We start from the raw sequence: 20,185 nt of genomic DNA, 5'->3' as shown, positions 1-20,185 counted from the left end.
AATGGCTTGGTAGGTAAATGCTTCAGACTGTTAGAGGTCACGTTATTTAAGGACAAAAGAAGCCTTAAGTTGGGCCCTTGAAAGGTGTTCTTTGCACTGGGAGCAGGGCAGTCAGATGGAAACTGAGGACAAAGGATGAGAAGTGAATTGAATGGAAGAGGAGGGAGTGAAGTAGTGAGCAGTGAGGAAATCAGCAAGGGGAAGATACCTACTTTCTACTAGAGGAGGAAGAAATCCAAGGAGATTATTTTTTTTTCTTAAGGTAGAAAAGAGATTTATTATTTTGTTTATATATAAAGGATGAGGGGAAGGAGCCACTGAAGATGGTGAAGATACAGCAAGAGGGAATACTGAGAGAATAATATCTTGGAGGATATTGGAGGGAATGGGGAGGGCAATTGGAGGAAAAGAGAAGGGCCAAAGAAAGACCTCTTCTCCCCTGACCCTTGTTTCCAGGATTTGGAAGCAGGCTTGAAACACTGGATAATACAAGCAAGAGGAAATGTGAAGACAGATCTAAGGGACTGGGTAAGTTAGACATAGAAAAGCTTTTCATGCTATTCCTAGTGTAGAACTGGGGCAGACTATAAAGTTATATATATATTTTTTCATAAAGAAAAATAAATAAATGTAGTACATCTGCATAATATGGCTTTGTACTGAAATGAACCTCAGTATGGTGCCTTCTTCAAAATTAACAGATAGAAGCATAAAGTGTTACAGAAAGTAGTTTCATTTAATTTACAGTATTTCATTTGTTTAACATGGCGTTTGCAATTGATGTTCCTTTTAGTATGATAACTACATACAAATTACCATGCTCTCTTCCTCAGAAACTCTTCCTCTTTGTTAAGAAAAGCATTTACAGATTATATTAGACTTTTATTTTTGAAACTGTATATTTGTAAACAGAAAATATACAAATTTATACATTTCTTAGCTAAATTTATCTGATCACATGTTAATGATTAAGTCAGATTAATCAGTTTTAAATAACAGAAACAAAAATAAAGCAAATGAAGGCAAAAGGAATAAAGGATATAGTAACTACTGCATAAAATTCAATAGAAAGTGAAAATTTCTAGGATATCATATGGTATGATGGGTTTATGTTAACCTTTTTTTACTTAGGAGAGGAGAGTTTGCCTTCAATAACACTGTTTAGTAGCATATCTCAATGACATTTGAGAAAAAATTCAAATCCCAAACATGATTGCAACATGATAAGGAGAAAAAAATCAGTATTTTGCCTCCAAAAGCTGTTGATTTTTCTATTTCATTCAACTTTAAAAGTAAGATATTTTATATATAGCATGCTAAATTTTATCAATTAAAATTAAATTTTATTAATTAGATTTAGTAATTATTACTGAACCATTTTATGGCTAGAATGTCAAACCAAGATATATTTAAATGAAATAAAAAGTAATATCCCTATTATCTAGATCAATAAACACGTATTTTGCTAAAGAACTGACTATATTTCCCTCTGATAAGAATTTATTATGGGAAAAGGAGGGATATTTAAATGTGACTGCTTTCAATTTGGTAAAAAGAACAGTTCTGTTTTCTTCCTGGATGTTTCTACAGTGCCCTGTCATTAGGAGTAGGTTCTCCTCACAACGATCTCAAGATCTTAAGACACAGAATCAGGTCTTAATGGGAGGGCAACTGTATGTGTATTTGCTCACCATTATGTCCTGGACATCAATGTTTCCTGCTTAAACTATCTTACTCTTGGACAGGCACTGCTTCCATTACTGAAATATAAGGGGTAACATATTAAGGGACGGGCTTCCCTGGTGGCTCAGCGGTAAAAATTCCGCCTGCAATGCAGGAAATGCAGGAGATAGTGGGGTTTGATTCCTGGTTTGGGAAGATCCCCTGGAGAAGGGAATGGCAACCTACTCCAGTAGTCTTGCCTGGAGAATCCCACGGACAGAGAAGCCTGGTGGGCTATAGTCCATAGAATCACAAAGAGTCAGACACGACTGAAGTGACTTAGCACATGCATACATTAAGTGACTATTTCCTTTTAGAAAATAAGTTCTCACTTGATAGAGCAGGAAATGAGATGATAGGGATAAGATAGTCCTTCCTAAACAGTGGGCAAAATCCCCGAAAAGTAGAGTTGGGGGATTATCACTAAAATGTTTGCTTGCTTCTTCATTTGGCATGTGGCCAAAAGCAGCCTTGTCTTGAGACATCCTTTGACACTGGGCTTTTTCATGTGAAAGGGGTATAAACGGACTTTCTAAGAGACACATCAAAGAGTTTCATTTCTGTTAGAGTCTGTTCTTCAGCTAAGTTCATTTGAACAGAATTTCTTGTCCTGGTCATATTAGTAACATGTTTGGCTTGCCTAAATATATGACAATTTATTTCTCTTTTCTCAGACTTATGGAAAGTTCACGAAGGCCGGATTCTCCCCTTGCATTATAGAAGGGCACAATTTGTTCTCATGAATGTTATTCTCAAATATACCAAATACAGTATGGATTTTCAGCAAGTATTTAATTCAATTGCTCCCCTAAATCTCTAAGCTTAAAGAAACTAGGTTGGTAATGGTATTTCTGCTATAATATTTCTTGACTCAAAACAATGTAAGACTCAAAATAATGTAAGAATAGTATTTTTTTATAAGGTTCTAAATCTTTTGGAATATTCAAAGAACTTTGCTTAAATTTATTTGGAGAAAACAGTAATGGTGGAAAGCTACTTGTAACCAGTTGCATATCATAAATATAGAGCTTATTTATATATAAATCATTATTACTTCCTCTGTGAGGTAGTTAGTTAGGTGCCAAGTTTCAGATTACAAATTACAAATTTTGGCTGTTAGTCCCTTTTCTTCTAGTTATTACCAGAGCTTATAGTAGGTATTCTTCTCTGCTTGGTTGCTCAGGTGTCTGACTCTTTGTGACTCTTTGGACTGTAGCCTGCCAGGCTCCTTTGTCCATGGGATTTTTCAGAAGAATACTGGAGTGGGTTGCCATTTCTTCCTCCAGGGAAACTTCCAGACCGAGGTTTCACACCCAGGTCTCCTGTGTCTCTTGCACTGAAAGCAGATCTTCACCTGCTGAGCCATCAGAGAATATAATAAACTGTAAATTACCCCATGCCATATAGGAATTTATTTAATCATTCAGCAGTCCTGTGTGGGAGATTTCAGTATTACTCCTTCCTTATAAATGAGATTTTGTAGGTCAGAGATGATGAGTGATTGGCTCAAGTCCTCACAGTCAGAATGTGACAAAATTAAGACCCTATTCCAGTCTCTGACTCCAAATACAATGCTTCTGCTACCAAAAGCAAACAAAACAGCTTCTCCAAGGTCTGCATTTTCCTTGTGACAGAGAGAGAGAGGAAAAACACAACAAGATGATTTCTCACAGCCGGAAAGAGAAACAGCTTTAGACTTCCAAGGAATAGGAAATTTTCTGCCCTGTTAATGCATAGGAGATTCCCTGGGTGACTTTCTAAGTTATAATTCTTTCTATGGAAAGTCAGTGTAATACATGTAAGCTCCCTGAAATAGAAGAACATGGTAAGTCTTCTGAAATCACTATATCAAATGTGTTCTGCTGTTCAAATATGCAAAATCTCACCCTGAGACACTTGACTCTGAGATACGTGTGGGAAATGTGTGCAGACCTGACTTTGAAAGATGTTGTTTAGGGAAAAAGGTGTTGTCCTGTGCGTCTCGGACTGTCACACAACAGGTCAAGGATATTGCATTTTGTGGAAGAAGGAACTCACCTTCTTCCACTCTTTTTTTTTTTAAGACGTTACTATAGTTGCTGAAAACTAAATTGCATCATGTCCAAATACTTAAGGAAAACATATTTGTAACTCTTTTCACTAACTTGTCTTGCTAACTGTGAACCTTAGAAAATTCTGGTGGAAACCATGAAGGTAGTTTAAAGTGTGGTATTTGATTGCATTAGATAGGCTACTCTGTTGGAGAGAATGAAGGTATCCACATTTCCATGACTACGTGATACAGTGTTTAAGGGCAGAGATTCTGGATCAGATTGCCAAGATGAACACTGGCTAACTGATTAGCTGTGTGTCCTTGAGCAAGACAACTGCTCTGTGCCTCAGGTTTCCTGCCTTTATAATGGGACCTTGATAGTACCTATCTCATTGTGTTATTATGAGAATTAAAGCGGTTCATACCTAGAAAGTATTTGAAACATTATCTGGCATATGTTAAAAAAAATGTTTGCAAGATACAAATAAATTATTTACATTTTCTCACATATTAACTCTTTATGAAAGAAAGTGAAAGTGAAGTCGCTCAGTCATCTCCGACTCTTTGCAACCCCATAGACTGTAACCTACCAGGCTCCTCTGTCCATGGGATTTTCCAGGCAAGAAGAGTACTGCAGTGGGTTGCCATTTCCTTCTCCAGGGTATCTGTGCAACCCAGGGAACAAACCTGGGTCTCCCGCATTGCAGGCAGATGCTTTACCGTCTGAGCCACCGGGGAAGCCCTTAACTCTTTATACTTAATGAAAATTATAGAGTTATAGAAATTTAGAGTAAGGGAAAGCCACATTGGTATTTAAAGAAAAATGGGGCATTACATAGTGTACTCTCTTCCTTCTAAAGACAAACTTCTTTCTTCAACTACTTGTTACTAAAAAGCTTCTTGTGGTGACTCAATTTCATTATCAGGAATTTTGGGCTTTAATGAGAAATAAGGTAATATGCTGGGACTTTTTATTTATAAGGAATTAAATTGTGAAAATAAAGTATCCCATTTAAAGTCTACTTCTGTTTGTGCAGTAATAGAATAATAATAATAAAAAAATTCTCAGTTTAACTTTTAATTAAACAAGCAGTATGGTATATTTTGAATCTGGTTACCTATTGGTGAAGCTACTGGGTAGATAAATTTCATTAATCGATTAGGTGGGAAGTTTCTGAGGAACCACTTTCTGTCACTGGGCAGAAAGACAAACTATAGGGATGTCTTCGTCCTTGTATTAGGGCCACCTTTTTCTTTATGGATATCCTGTTTTCTCTTTTTTTCTTTTCCCACTGAATATGGCAGCTTGAGCGTTAGAAAATTATATATACTGTAGAGATGCTACCATTAATACAAATGGTATTTGTCCACCTTGTCTTTTAAAAAGAGTCCTGGGGAATTCCCTGGCAGTTCAATGATTAGAACTCAGCACTTTCACTGCTGAGGGTCCAGATTGGATCTCTGGTTGCAGAACTAAGATCCTCCAAGCCATGTGGTGTGGCCAAAAATTAGAATGAAATAGAGTCCTGACCTTTGATATATTAATCACTGTTTAAAGAAAGCAACTGAATTTTATTTTTCTTACGTGATACATATTTTTGTTGTATTTGCTGCAATAACTCATATTATAAATATGATCAATGTCTATTGGGCAATGGTTTTAGTCAATTTATCATAAAGTATCTCATTATATTTCATATTATTACAGTGGACTCAAGGTCACCTTATTTTTATATTATAAAATTTGCAAGGCATTTCTCTCTGACGTTCTGTTTGACATATTCTTTTAATTTTTCAAGTGACTGGGAGTTGATTTGTTTTATTCTATTATTGCTGTTTAAATTTTTGTTTGTGTTCTATCACTATGTTAATAGCTATGTTTGCATAAATCATGTTCAAAAAATTAACATGGCTTATGTTGCCAATTAAGCTTTTGAATAAATAAAAAGTGTAAAAAGAATTTAAGGATATAATGTGTTATATACTTTCATGATTTTATTGTTAATAATCAATCAAAAGAAAAATGTGAAATCTGTATTAATTGTGAATTTGGCTTCATTGTGAAGGAAGTAGGATATAATCTAAACATCATTATATGGTCTACACATAATCATCACCAGTAGCTGTCCCTGAGGGGCCCCTTCAAGAGTGATGACAGAGAGGGACAGATTAGAACCTGATAAAGGGGACAGTTAAAAAATTGAGCAGAAATAATAAAATATGCATAAAATAATAAAGAGAGTATATATCAAAAGTTGTTTATGTGATACCAAAACTACTAGAAAATGCAGTGAGAAATTCAATCAAAACAAATGCTTGGTATCATCAACTTGCCAAAATATTTTTCTTCTTGCATTTGGTCATTGCTGTGCTACACATTGTGCATAGTCAGACATACACTATCTCATTACCTCATTAAATGTTGAATCCCAGCCTTTGTTCAAGAAATGCAAAGGAGATTATTCAGCCAATTACCACATAATTCAAAAAAATTTCATGGATGGGTAATGCTTAGTTGAGAAAGAAGCAATTCAATCCATTTAAGCATTTTCATAATTAAAATTGTATTAATTTAGACCTCTAAATCAAATACCCCATATTTGATTTTATATATGCACATAAATGCATATATATGCATAAATTAGGTATTTATATCAGTTATTAATTTTGCACAGTCACAATCTACATTGTGCAAAAATGTAATATGCTTATTTCTTTAAATCCAGAGAAACTCATGGGTTTTCATTTCTGCTTGGTTGTAGGACAATTATTCTAGCCATTTTAAGGTAATCCAATCACATCCAATTTTATAAAATGTATTTTAAAACATAATTTTTAGAGTAGTTTTAGATTTACAGTGAAGTTGAGGAGAAGATACAGAAATTTCCCCTATGTCCCCTGCTCCCACAAGTCCATAGCCACCCCATTATCAACATTGCCCACCATAGTGTATCTTGTTAGAACTGATGAATTTGCATTGAGACATCATCACCACTCAAAGTCCATAGTTTACATTACAGTTCATTTCTTGGTGTTGTATATTCTATGTGTTTGGATAAATATCGAATGACATGTCAGCCATCTTAGTATTATACAGACTGGTTTCACTATCCTAAACCTCCTATTCTGCCTATTCAGCCCTGCCTTTCCTCACCTCCTGCAAACACTGATCTTTTTACTGTCTCAGTAAGTTTGCCTTTCCCAGAATGTCATATAGTTGGAATCATACTGTATTTGTCCTTTCCCAGATTGGCTTCTTTCACTTAATAATATACAATAAGTTTTTGCTGTGTCTTTTTATGCTCACTATCTCATTTCTTTTAGCACTGAGTAATATTCCATTGTCTGAATCTACCACAGTTTATCTGTTCACCCACTCGGTTGCTTCCAAGTTTTGCCAATTGTAAAGAAAGCTGCTGTAAACATCTGTGTTCAGGTTTTTGTGTGGGTGTATGCTTTCAACTCTTTTGAATAAATGTCAAGGAACATGATTCCTATATCTCATGGTAAGAGCAGATTTAGTTTTGTAAGAAACTACCAAATTGTCTTCCAAAGTGGCTCTACCATTGTGCATTCCCATCAGAAATGAGTTTCTGTTGATTCACAGCATTATCAGAATTTGATGTTGTCAGTGTTCTCAGTTTTGGCTCTTCTAATAGGTGTATAGCGGTATCTCATAATTGCCGTAATTTGTATTTCCCTGATGATATGTGATGTAGAGCATCTTTTCATAGGCTTATGTATGTCTTTTTTAATTAAAGTAACTGTTAAGGTCTTTGGCCCATCACATCAAATTTTGATGCCAGCCATTTTCTAGGAAATACCCTTTCAATTCAGGATTTACCCTCAGTACAGCATCTTCATGAACTCCATTTTCGTTTGCGGCAATGGCATTTGGGAGACTTCCTGTATTCTTAGTTTTGGGAGTGGGGTGTGAGGCGCAGCTCTGGCCTACAGTGGCCTTTGCTCTTTATTGACTTCTGCTGAGGTGTAACTTGTCTCCCATGTTTTTTCGGTGTAACCTTTGTATCTCCACTGCACCTGCTATGATGGTCCTTCCACCTTGGTCTCCAGTAGGCAGTTCCATGAACTTTCCTTTCTTCTCTGAGACTGAGATTCCATTTACCAACCTCCTCCACTTACTCAAGAGATTCACCTTTCCCTATGGTATGTGTGTGAAAGGGACTCCCTATGGTTGCTGCTTACAGGACCATACAGATGGACACATGCATTGGCCCTGGGAATTTCAACTGGATCTCTGGCTTCCCTGAAAGATTACTGTGTCCTCAATCAAACCCGGGAAAGCAAAGAACCTGTCCCTCTGTTCTGGGATTGTTCCATCTGAAGTTTCTATCACAGATTCTCTTATCCTGTTCTCTCCTTCCAAGGACTAATCCAGGACCAGAGACTTCCTAAGAACTTCTCAACATCTGAACCTCAGTGAAATTTACTCTGTTATTTCTCTTTTAATCCTAATCTACTGTTCATCTTTTTTTTTATTCTCCCCATAAGGGAAAATTGTCATGATTCTTCTGTAATTTGTTTTATGGCATTATCTTTATGTTCTGGTTCCTCTGTAATTTTGCTCTTGATATTTAAAGGCATGTCATTGGAATCCATAAGAACATTTTTTATTACTCATTCATGTAGCTCTGGCAGTCAAAAGCCATGATGCCAAGACTGTTATCTAGGCTATTTGCCCAAATATACTTACAATTTCAAAATCCAAAAATTTGTCTTTCTTTTCTCTCATTATTCCTATTTGCATAATGCTATAAAGTCTCTCCCTGGAGAAGGGCATGGCAACCCACTCCAGTATTCTTGCCTGGAGACTCCTCATGGACAGAGGAGCCTGGCAGGCTACAGTCCATTGGGTCACAAAGAGTCAGACACAACTGAAGCAACTTAGCACAGCAGCATCAAGTCTCTGCTATTAAGAGGCAAAGAGAGGTAGGGATAAATGAACTTAAAATCACAAACCCTACTCTAATATATTTACATTTCATTGTGTATTGCACTTTAATAGATAACACTTTTTTTGTTACCTAGAATAACTTTCTTCCTCCAAGAACTATTCCTTTCTCCACTCAAACAATATGAGTTCTAACTGAACTTCCATTTTCCTACAATACCCCATCTGCTGACTACAGTTGGTATGGTGGGAAAGAAAAAAAAGCCAACACACAAAAGCATGTAGAGATAAATGATAGAAGGTACAAGTGGAAAATAAGATTAAAAGAACATTTAATCTATCCGTTTCTAAAGTTCTTTGGATATTGACCCAAGGTGGATGCTGTTTATGATCTGTAAAGCTTGGACCCATGTGACATTGAACAGTTAAACTTTTTAAGTCACACTTATCTCTTTTGTGATATATGGCTGACAGTGCCAATTTAAATGAACTAAACATACACAGCTGTCACTGTATAACATCATCAGATGGACTTAAAGCTCATCTTAACCTTATTTTAGTTTTTTGTTTTCCTTATGGATAGTATAAAAAGATGATTTTCTATATCATCATAATTTTGGTGAATAATGCTTCCTAATGCTTCCTGATTATAGGGAGTAGAAAACATAGATGAAATATATATGTGTGTATATATATATATATATATATATGCAGAATCACTCAGCTTGTGGCTTCTGAGTTCCCAGACCAGGGATTGAACCCACAGTGAAAGTCTAGGATCCCATCCACTAGTCCACCAGGGAACTCCCTGATGTATTGTTCAATTAGAGAAGTGTAGGCTTAGCCAAATTTAGTCTCAATATTTAAATGTCTTAACTCTACAGAAACATTTTGAAATAGACAGTGATTGAACAAAATCAATGTCTAATAATTGCAAATTGCCAATTAAGTTTTTTTTACAGTATAAGATTTTTTCTTTTTACTATTATAGAAGTAGAAAACTTACAAATGACACAATTTATTTCTGCATCATTGATTCAAAAGAAATACAATTCTGAGTTCTCTAATATTCCTTTTACCCTTAACCTTGATTTGGAGAAGAGCACAAAATTATGTGAGTTACATTTATAATATTTCTGCAGAAATACTAATGACTCTCACTTCATCAGTTTGTCTTCACAAAATTGCCTTCACAAATTGAGTAGGTATTATCTTTTTATGATAGTGAATGGAAAAAATGCAGCCAGTGAGACGTGAAGGCTATTTCTTAATGGTGCTTGTGGTCACTTAGCAATTGCTAAGCTAGGCCTTTATAGACAGTGCTCTGTGTGTGACTGAAACAAACCAATGTAAACGGAGGCTAAGGATTTTGATTAAGGTTACCCTATAAGACTATTAGTAAGCCAGAATACTGGAGTGGGTAGCCTTTCCCTTCTCCAGGGGATCTTCCCAACCCAGGGATTGAACCCTGTTCTGCATTGCGGGTGAATTCTTTACCAGCTGAGTCACAAGGGCATCTTCCCTGGTGGCTCAGACGGTAAAGCATCTGCCTACAATGCCGGAGACCTGGGTTCGATCCCTGGGTCGGGAAGATCCGCTGGAGAAGGAAATGGCAAACCACTCCAGTATTCTAGCCTGGAAAATCCCTGGGAAATCCCATGGACAGAGGAGCCTGTAGGCTACAGTCCATGGGGTCACAAAGAGTCAGACACGACTGAGCAACTTCACTTTCACTTTCATAAGACTATACTTTTCCTTTTAAACTGTGAGAAGCAAAATTTCTTGGCAGGAAGATTCTCAGTCTATTCATCATCCATATTTTTAGGGTCGGTTACTTTTTAAGAAGTTTGAATTTTGGGACTCTTGATTATACAAATAATTTTATGTTTAATTTTCATGAACATTTGTATTAAACAAATCAAACAGAAGATAAAGAAAAACACACCTTTCATTCCACCACTTTAACTGTTAATATATTTTTTTTTCTTGTTGTGGGGTTGTATTTGTGAGATCTTTCTGTGTAATGAGTTTATTTTCTGTCATTTTCACCTACTGTTGTAGGATAAGCATTGTTTTTCCTCATGATTGAAAAACTTTTGGAAGTAGAATATTCATAAGGTTGCAGAATGTTTGCTATAAAATAATGTTTCATCCTTGCCTTATTGTTTATATATTTTTTAGATTTCTAGAATTATAAATAATGCTATAATGACTATTTTTTCTTTCCTCACGAGAAGAGCATAATGAAACCAAGGAGTGCTTTGGGAGGACAACTGCTACTTCCATTTTTCTCCAACATGTGCTGAAGTCATTTCTTATGTCTTATTGTGCATTAGAATATATGTGTACGTATATATATGTGTGTGTGTGTGTGTAACTGAATTGCTATGCTGAAACTAAGAAGATATTTTAAGTCAACCATTGTTGTTGTTCAGTCACTAAGTTGTGTCCAACTCTTTGTGACTCCATGGACTGCAGCACAACAGGCTCCCCTGTCCTCCTCTATCTCCTACACTTTGCTCAAATTCATGTCCATTGAGTTGGTAACGCTGTCTATCTCATCCTCTGCCACCCTCTTTTCCTCTTGGCTACAATCTTTTCCAGCATCAGTGTCTTTTCCAATGAACTGGCTCTTTGCATCAGAATACTTCAATTAAGAAATAAGTAAATAAAATTTAAAACCCAAACCAAAAGCAGCTAGTGAATGGGAATATAGTTGTCCCTTGCAATTCTGTAACGTTGATTCCAAGAGTGCTTTAAAGTGCTCTAACCCATTGCTTTGCTGGGGTCTCTCCTCCTGAAGCCTCTAGTCTTCTACTTGTGTGCTGCCATATTGTGCTGCCACTGACATTCCCCAGGGGTTTTCACTTGATTCATGCTGTGTTGGCACTCGTAGAAAGCAGTGTGGCACAACTGCGGTACTGATGTTTATGTGGTCTTCCAAACTCTAAATGAAGAAATCTTAGCAAACTTACTTATGATTGGAAATGGTGGTATGGACTAATAACACTGAGACTAGAGTATTTTAATCATATAGTGGCTGTTAGCTCCTCTCTGGTTCCTTTAGTATTTTGTTAGGCTATTATGAGTGCACTAAAAATTATACACCTCCAACTCCTGCCATTGTTTTAAATTTTTATTTTAGTTTTTCCTGAGCCTAACTGCCCCACGGTTGATTTAACAGTCAAGTAGTGACTGAGAAAAGTAAGATGAATGGAGGGACTTTCATACTAAAATTTTTTAGACATGCTGCTGCTGCTGCTAAGTCGCTTCAGTCGTGTCTGACTCTGTGCGACCCCATAGATGGCAGCCCACCAGGCTCCTGGGATTCTCCAGACAAGAACACTGGAGTGGGTTGACATTTCCTTCTCCAGTGCATGAAAGTGAAAAGTGAAAGTCAAGTCGCATGACTTCCCCGTTTTAGAACCACAGAAATTCATTTAAATGCTCTCTCCCTCTCTCTCCTCTCTCTGTCTCATCACTGTTTGAATGAACCTAGCATTACATTCCAGAGAAGGCAATGTCACCCCACTCCAGTACTCTTGCCTGGAAAATCCCATGGACGGAGGAGCCTGGTAGGCTGCAGTCCATGGGGTCGCTAAGTCGGACACAACCGAGCAACTTCACTTTCACTTTTCACTTTCATGCACTGGAGAAGGAAATGGCAACCCACTCCAGTGTTCTTGCCTGGAGAATTCCAGGGACAGGGGAGCCTGGTGGACTGCCGTCTATGGGGTCACAGAGTCGGACATGACTGAAGCAAGGCAGCAGCAGCAGCAGCAGCATTCTGAAGAAAACCTCGGTTTGCCTCTGAGTGACTTTGGTTAGGCAGCTTAAATTTCATAAGAGAATATAAAGAGAGGTTTAACTTACACTTGCTCTGCTCTTACCTGGTAGCCTAAAATAGCTACATTGTAGGTACTCTAGGTACTTAACAGGGAATATAATGCCAGCTTCCCAGCCTCTCAATATTTTTCAAAAGCTTGGCAGAGAAAAACAATGCTTTTGGAGGACTGCCTGCGAGAAAGGCAGTAAATTCCTTCCTGTGAATCAGTGATTCTCAAAAAATTTGTGAAGGCAGGGGAAGAAAGGAGAAGGAGGAAAGGGGAAGACCTAAATGTCCTCTTCACAGGAGGGCCTGCTTCCCAAAGGGATTCACTTTTCCGGACAAGCCCTGTTCCCCTCAGATGCAGATGTGGATAAAATTTGATAACTGTTTCTCATGAGTTGATAAAGTAGGGATGACAAACTGCAGAAAACTCCTGGTCAAATCCAGCTCTTTTAGACACGTTCTGTCTGCCAAGTATGTAGAACGCATGTGCGCAAACACATACACACATACAAGGAATACAGAATTTTCATAAAACCTGAATTTCTCTGGAAACGAAAAAAACATCTGGCAAAGCTAGGCATGCGTCCAAGCATGGCAACAAATGCCTGTAACTAAGAAAAACAGGTCCTTCTTTGATCACTGTCCTTATTACTCCCTTTTTTGCTTCCACTTGGCTCACATCACCAACTCAGGTTACATGTCTGATCCCTGCAGGCATGGGAGTTTATAACCTTTGAGTAAAGGTCTGATTCTAGATTAAAACAAAAGAACAAAGAATGAGGTAGTTGGCCACATCATTTGACTTTCCAGAAGTGTTTTTCTGGATTCATATTTTATCCTGATTCCACTGGGTTTCCTTGGTCTCTCAAACAGTAAAGAATTTGCCTGTAATGCAGGAGATCAGAGTTCGATCCCTGGGTTGGGAAGATTCCCTGGAGAAGGGAATGGCAACCCACTCTAGTATTCTTGCCTGGAGAATTCCATGGACAAAGGAGCCTGACGGTCTACAGGTCCATGGGGTGCAAAGAATCAAACACAACTGAGTGACTCACACATACTGATTCCACAGGCCTTGTGATACAAGGAAATTATCCTATAGAACTCATCCTCAGGTTTGCTTTAAGAATATTTGTTCATTATTTGGGGAGTTTTATGAAATTAAAAGACACTTACTCCTTGGAAGAAAAGTTATGACCAACCTAGATAGTATATTCAAAAGCAGAGGCATTACTTTGCTGACTAAGGTCTGTCTAGTCAAGGCTATGGTTTTTCCAGGGGTCATGTATGGATGTGAGAGTGGGACTGTGAAGAAGGCTGAGTGCCGAAGAATTGATGCTTTTAACTGCGGTGTTGGAGATGGCTCTTGAGAGTCCCTTGGACTGCAAGGAGACCCAATCAGTCCATTCTGAAGGAGATCAGCCCTGGGATTTCTTTGGAAGGAATGATGCTAAAGCTAAAACTCCAGTACTTTGGCCACCTGATGCGAAGAGTTGACTCATTGGAAAAGACTCTGATGCTGGGAGGGATTGGGGGCAGGAGGAGAAGGGGCCGACAGAGGATGAGATGGCTGGATGGCATCGCTGACTCGATGGACGTGAGTCTGAGTGAACTCTGGGAGTTGGTGATAGACAGGGAGGCCTGGTGTGCTGCGATTCATGGGGTCGCTGCGATTCATGGGTTTGCTGCGATTCATGGGGTCGGAAAGAGTCGGACACAACTGAGCGACTGAACTGAACTGAATAAATATAGTGGTTAAAAGGATGGACTCTGGAGCCAGACTGCCTGGAATGTAGTTCTACCTCCTGCATTTCCCATCTGAAGACCTTTGGCCTGACATTTGATCTTGCTTTGATGCAGTTTCCTCTTCTGTACAGTATTTAGGACAGTGCTTAGCATAGACAAACATTTGAGGTGTTATTATTGATACTACTATTATTACCTCTTATTCCAGAAATAGAAATAGTTGCATTTGTTATTATGTTTTTCTGCTTCATAGAGATCTTAAACTTAGTGCGAATCATGTTTGTGTCTTCTTGTTGGTGTCTGTCATTGAAAGTTTTATGTGAAATCTGATGCAGCTATTTGGTAAACGTATTGCATACATCCTTTTCCTGCCTCCATCTTATTTTCCTACTCTTCATTTTCTTCCTTATAGTTTCTGATTATTCTTGATTATTTTGCTGTATTATGTGCACCTCTGCATGTCATTTTGACTCTCCTTTAAAACAATACAGGCCCCCGAGATAAACTAAGAGCAAACAACATATGTGAGCTCTCCTATGTGGAAAGTATGACCAGAAAAATGAATTGTTTTCCGACAGGAATTTCATGTGAAGTTTACTTTTCTGCTGACATTCTGAACTTCCATTTATTTTCAGCTATGTCTTTTAGCTTTAGGGATAAACTGATCCAGTCATCTTCAATAGCAGTACTCCAACAAGTTCCTGCATTTCCCAGATGTCTTCAAATATATCGCATTACTCCAAATCGATTTTTAGCTTGTATTTAAATATAACATCCAAGTGTCCTATGCCAATTTGACCTTTTTTGGGTTACCAAAGGCAATTGCTTGTATATTTAAATTTGCTATGTGAGGTGATAACTAAAAAACAACTACAGACTCTATATATCTTGAGTAAAATAGGCTATTTCTCCAGTGAAAATAAACCTATTTGGAAATAGCAAGCCACCTAAAGTTTATCCCCAAGATTCTTAATAGAGTGCTTGAGAATTTTGCTATGTTGCTGTTGTTGTTTAGTCACAGAGTTGTGTCTGACTCTTTGCAATCCCATGGGCTGATGCCCACCAGGTTCCTCTCTGTGGGATTTCCCAGGCAGGAACACTGGAGTGGGTTGCCATTTCCTTCTTCAGGGATCTTCCTGGCCCAGGGATCAAACCCAATTTTCTTGCTTGGTTGGCAGATTCTTTACAACTGAGCCACCAGGGGATCCCAAACCAACAACTGCAAGGCTAGTAGAATAATTGCCCTTTAGTTGTCTATTTTTTAATTTGGTGATAAATAAATGAGACAAGTTTTAAGATGTTATCAGCCATTTTAAATCAGGGAAAGAGAAATCACTCCCTTGTGGTTTGATTCGGGGAATTGGTTACCTAAGGGAAGGATGGGCAGGAGAAGCAAGGTGGGAGAAGTGATGCCTTCCAGAGCCTTAGCAGTCTGCACTCACCACGATATGCTAGGACCCTCGTTTTGAGTAGGAATCCAGGAGCCTACTCTCTCACTAACTCTTCTGTTACATTTCTGTGTTCCTTTCCTTCTTCTCTCCTAGTGTCATACAAGTGGCTTCCCATTCATAGAACTTCACTGAGCTGGCAAGGAGTTCAGGATTTTGGGGGCTTCTACTGCTGGCCATTCAGGGGAGAGTATGCTGCTGTTGCTGCTAAGTCGCTTCAGTCGTGTCCGACTCTGTGTGACCCCATAGATGGCCGCCCACCGGGCTCCCCCATCCCTGGGATTTTCTAGGCAAGAACACTGGAGTGGGTTGCCATTTCCTTCTCCAATAGGGGAGAGTATAGAATAACGTATTTTCCTGTGTGTAGTTCTATCCTCAACCTTTTTATTACTATGAATGCTTTTTCTTCTGTTTCTCTCATGTGATGTACTCATGTAAGTATTCTGATTTGGAAACATTTTGAACTATATGAAAATATTTCTAACTCCAGGACTGTGTCAGTTATGTCGGAAACACTTACTGGAATCACTTATAGGTGTCTAACTAGAAACATTTTAAGCAATTTTATTGTCAGCTATGAGGTTTTTGCCAGTCCTCAAGTTGTAAATTTTTTTGATGAGGGAAAATATTCCGTTACTTGAATTCCATGTTTCCTTGTAGGGGTAGAAATAATTTAATTCTGATATCTGAATATTTTCTCAGCCTAATTTATTTGAAATTGACTTTCGTTTTGGTTTCCTGATTTTCATAAACATGCATTTGTTTTTTTAACTGCTTTGTGTCCAAATATGATTTTAACATTTGGCTCTTTCATCAAAAAGTATGGCTGATCAACTTTCATCATGACTGCCAAAACATTCAGATGAATTAGGGATTCTTAAGATGCATCATAAAATGCATCCAGAAAGACTAAGGCATTCAAGCAACAGAGGCAGAATTCCTCAGAGCTGTACCAGTGTAACTGGGTTGGCAAGTCAACAGGATCTGAGTGGGAGGACTCACCTCTCTCCATAGCCCTTTGTCCCCAGAAGGGTTTCTTGTCATTTTGGCAATGGTTGACAGGACTCAGTTGAGCCCTGGAATGTACTGTGACTTCTGTAAGTGTTTCTGACATAACTGACATAGTCCTGGAGGCTTTTGACAAGTTTGTCAACCTAATGAATGGGCAACTAAGCCTTAAAACCACAGTAAAGTTTGTATAAGTTGTTCAGTAGAGGGTGCAAAATCCAGGTAACCAAATAATGGTATCAGAATTATTCTGTTTGCCTGCTTGCTGATGACACTGCAACAGGCAAAAAAAAAAAAAAAAATCACCTTTAAAATAAATATTCATCTTTGGGAGCATAATGCAGCATATGCTTTATAACAGAATTCCTTTTAATAAAGTTATTTGCAACACTTATCTTCTCATCTGTCTATCATTTTCTTTTATGTATGCTTAATCCTTCAGGCCTCTAATGAGTTCTGGCACTATCTGTCTGAAAGGTTTAGGTTACTGTGGTGAATGTTTCCTGGAAAATAGAACAGTGACTACTAAGTAACTTTGCTGAAGTGAGGATTAACTAGAGTAATTACAATTGCTTGGGATTTTATATTTTAGGGTAAATTTCCATTTCCATTTCTATATGGAAATCTCAGAGCCTATGACACTCAAGTGTCACTCTATTTGAGCAGTATCATAATTAACAATAGTAGCAAGCTACATTTTGAGAGTTGGGCATAAAAAATGATAACTGGGTGCTCATGCCTGCAAATTATTAAACAATATAAAATTATATTCTACCTTTACTCTTATACTTCAAAGGTATGCTATTTGGCTTTTTAGACTGATCTACTTGAGTATCTAGGTTGAACCAGAATTTTAACGTTTAAAATTGGGCTAAGGTCCCTGACACTTCAGAAAGTCTGTTATTCTAACTTTATACAAGGATTAGAATATCTCCAAGTGCAGAGAAGTCTGAGTTTCTTATCTTGAAGCTTATGTTATAACTGATATGTTATACTCAATGGAGCATGAATGCACAGGAAAGTATGGTCTTTAATAATCACTAAGTTTTCAAGTGCTATAATGTAGTTTTTAGTTCATCCTGCTTTTTGGGGGGACTTGAATCTTGCAATCAGTCTAATTGAAGATACTTACCCTCCATGTCCCTATTTTCATTCACTGTTAAAAGCTGGAAGATGCATAAAAGATGGTTGCATCCAGTGATTCTCAATTTCCCCCTAGGGTAGGATTTAGGGGGGTAATAAATGAGATAGTAGGTAATAAGGTGATGGGGCAGTAAGAGTGAGGTGAAGTTATACACAAATAGCCCCACACTCCCTACTTCTCCTCAGATGAAAGGTATATGTGACTTAATATTATATATTTGGCATTCTTGTCACATGTGATTCTACTGCCAACCAGCCCACCTACATTTCAGATGGGGAAAGTTGTCTCCAGAGAATATAAGTTGTTTGCCTAAACCCAAGCCTACTTCATGGAAAACCAAATTCAGAGTCCAGATGTCCTGGGTCCTAATGTAATATTTTTTTTCTTTTTAAATTCAATAAATAGTTTTGTAATAGTATTTCTGATAGCACTGGAGGAAAAAGACCCTCTCATCTTTTCAAAGAACTTAGCTTAATGAAAGACTAGATGTAGAAATAAGTATAATAACAGTTGCATGCACAAAGAGCCTCTTAGCAAAGAAAGGCTACTCAAGTTCTTTTTAAATGAGTCAAAAAACTCCTGTTTCTTTAAGATTTTTTTCCTTTAAATTATTAGCAAAGCTATTCTAGAAACTTTTCAAACAGTGGTTTATTTATGGAATTTTACTCTGTACTCATATTTTCATAAAAAACAGGCTAATATAATATTTTAATTGAGCACACACAATGTTTATTATCTAGAATTTCAAGTGTGTCCTGTTATATGAGCAGCTTCCTGCATGGGTTTTTCTTTTCATGAGTTATTTAAATCACATATTGCTTGCACTTTAGCCTCAGAAGTGTGCTTTTTCTGATGGAAGCTAACAATTGCTATAAAAATCAAGATACTTAATGATTTCACATAACAAGAGACCTCGAGGTCTGTGGCCTCAGGGACGTCTCCACAGTGACATCAACGATCCAGGATCTCTTTCATTCCTGAGTGTGGGCTCTTCTTCCTCTGGCGCATTGTCTGGTTGTGAGATGCTGCTGTGGCCTCGGGTGTTGGTGAGGCAGCTTCTCCAGTAGGAAAGGAGGCAAAAGAAAAAAAATTCTTCAAATAGATCTGTGTTCATCTGCTATGAATCCTTGAGTATTTTGATATAATATTTTGATTAAATAGACTAAGTGCAATGCATTTTGGTTTATGTTAAACAGAGTCATTTAGATATGACTGTCCAACATTGTGTGTGTGTGTATGTGTGATGTGATACCTGTCTATTCCTCACACCTATTCTGAATATGATGTGAGAGGAAAGAGGGGAAAAAAGGTTTATTCACACTGACTCTGCTGAGGGTAGCAGGCTGAAAAACCATCACGATGCTTTCCTTAAAAGCATAACTTCTACGTCTAAGGAAAAGAAATCAGATAAATTTAGTATTAATACTTATTTATAAATCTTTGCTCCCTGTCACTCACTAGAAGTAATTTCAAACTATCATTGAGCACTGAATGTTTTTGCCTGAATGTCTTTCTCTGCTCTCCACGACACAGATACTGTCCTTTGAGGTGCCACACAGTGTCTTGCTGGACCACTCCAAAAGCCTCCTAAATGGTCTTTCCACAGACACTCCACCCTTCTCCAATCTGTTCAACACTCTGCAGTCAGAGCGATCAGCTCGGAATGCATATCTTATTACCACTCTGCATAGGAAAGTTCAGCAGAAGCCATGGCAGTTAGAAAAAAGTAGAAAAAATCTGAACTGCCACTGGTGAGACTTGCTGTGGGCTGATCCATCCTTATCACCCCAGCTCCATCTGTAGGATACTGTTTGTCTTCTGAACTCCCACACCAGTGGTCCTTCAGTCCCTCTCAGATGCTCTCATTTCTTCCCATCAGGGATCATATGTGTAAACTGCTCCGTCTGCCTGCAATTTCCTTTGCACCTGCCATCCTCCTCTGCTCTGGCAAGCTACTCTCTGTTCTTCAGATTAGGCCTATGCTGTGAATTTCTCAAGAAAACCTTCTTGGACCCTGATGTACTCTACAGTCTTAGAGCATTTCCTTTGTATTATTTATACCACACTGTAACTTTACAATCATTTTCCTAATTGTATGATTAATGTCTGTCTCTCTTGACTGATTATATGGTAAACTTCGTGGGGATTGGACTATATTTGTCTATTTTTAAAATTCATATTTTTTGTTCAAAATGCTTAACACGACACTCAGCACACAGTAAGTGCTTAAGCGGTGTGTTGACTGGTTGTATCAATAAGTGAATGAATAAGTAATATTCATTGTGTTATCTGATCTCATCATTACTCAACTATTTCAATTGCTGAGGTTAAGTAATTGATATGG

Source organism: Oryx dammah, unplaced genomic scaffold, assembly GCF_014754425.2.
Source record: "Oryx dammah isolate SB20612 unplaced genomic scaffold, SCBI_Odam_1.1 HiC_scaffold_20, whole genome shotgun sequence".
Taxonomy (NCBI): Eukaryota; Metazoa; Chordata; class Mammalia; order Artiodactyla; family Bovidae; genus Oryx; species Oryx dammah.
Note: the sequence above shows the minus strand (reverse complement) of the source record.